The sequence below is a fragment of the Scophthalmus maximus genome, chromosome 14 (assembly GCF_022379125.1).
Source record: "Scophthalmus maximus strain ysfricsl-2021 chromosome 14, ASM2237912v1, whole genome shotgun sequence".
NCBI lineage: Eukaryota > Metazoa > Chordata > Actinopteri > Pleuronectiformes > Scophthalmidae > Scophthalmus > Scophthalmus maximus.
Genome location: NC_061528.1, coordinates 3,002,501 through 3,003,702, shown reverse-complemented (window position 1 = coordinate 3,003,702; position 1,202 = coordinate 3,002,501). Strand labels below are relative to the sequence as shown.

General features: G+C 41.6%; 1 protein-coding gene across 1 annotated transcript in view; it reads right to left on the bottom strand.

Moving 5' to 3' along the window:
* Window positions 1–272: 272 nt before the first annotated feature.
* trim45 (tripartite motif containing 45) overlaps window positions 273–1,202 on the bottom strand; it is a 7,254-nt gene continuing 6,324 nt past the window's right edge. Inside the window, exon 8 of the mRNA XM_035651012.2 lies at window positions 273–1,202. This exon is cut by the window's right edge and continues 524 nt beyond it. The gene's annotated coding sequence lies outside the window, so the exon portion shown is untranslated.

Below are 1,202 nucleotides of genomic sequence, written 5' to 3'. Positions count from 1 at the left end.
TCGTCTTCAGCTCGGGGGGGGGGACTCGGATCAAGACGCCTCCGGAGATGACAGTTCTGATTATGAATGATTTGTAATAAGAAGCAACAAGCTGAGGGACGAGGTCATTAGCTCTGGAAGAGCAGGCCGAGAGAGAAGAGAGCAGCTCTCTCCTGCCACCTGGTGGTTCGGAGGTGGGAGACCAGCGAGCTCCAAGAACTGGGAAGGTGATAATTAATAAAGACGGGGGGGGTGAACTTAAAGAAGGTTCTATCGAGGAACGAGGCAGAATGTCAAAACTGAAAAATATGTTTATTTCATTGTACAGGCACTAATTTCCAGAGAAAACCTGCGGAACCTGAAACAGGTTCAAGATTTTCAACATATAGATTAATGTTCAGTCAGTGACAAACGTAAAAATATATACGTATATATATACATATATATATACATATATATATGTATATATATTTTAAAATGTGAACAGCAGCAACAGATTCAGTGTTAGAGAAGTTCTCTGTCATTGAGAGGATCTTGGACCACAACTGGACGAGGTCAGAGGTCATTCATGTGAAGGGTTTCTATGAATCGACTTCGCTATTAATCTATAGAAAATAATAAAAAGGCATATTCAGAGTGCAGTAAATACAGAAGAGGCTTTACGTGGCTGCTTGGAGGCTCGTGTTGTGGAATGACTTTGTATTCTGAGAGCAAGCCGACTCCGAGGTCTCCTTGTGTTTCCCCTCCGGGGGGGGGGGGCTCTTGACTATGAATGTGTGTAAATAGTAGAATTCTTGGAGAGCAGGGAAATTATCAGTACATGTCACCGCAGCGAATATACAGTAATAATCGCTGGACTGTACGAATGTCAACGACATGCTCAGTACTGGCTCACGTGAATATCGGCTGATCATATTTGTCGTCTGATTGATCTGCTGGGCTCCAATGACTCTCAGGGTTATATTCTTGGAAAAGACATTACCGCACTTCACTCCTCCACAATAAGAATAAACTTTCACGAGAACGTAAATGGACGACTACAGACTAATGGGATCGCGGCCCCTTCAAAGAGCAGCCATCGTTCAAGTTTACCTTCCTCGATGGAAGGATAAAAAACTACAACAACAAATGTGAAGTATTGAAATTCATCACTGGTGATTATTAATTATTGATGTTTTTTTGTTGTTGTTTTTTTACATGTAAGCTATAAAACATTGATGTCA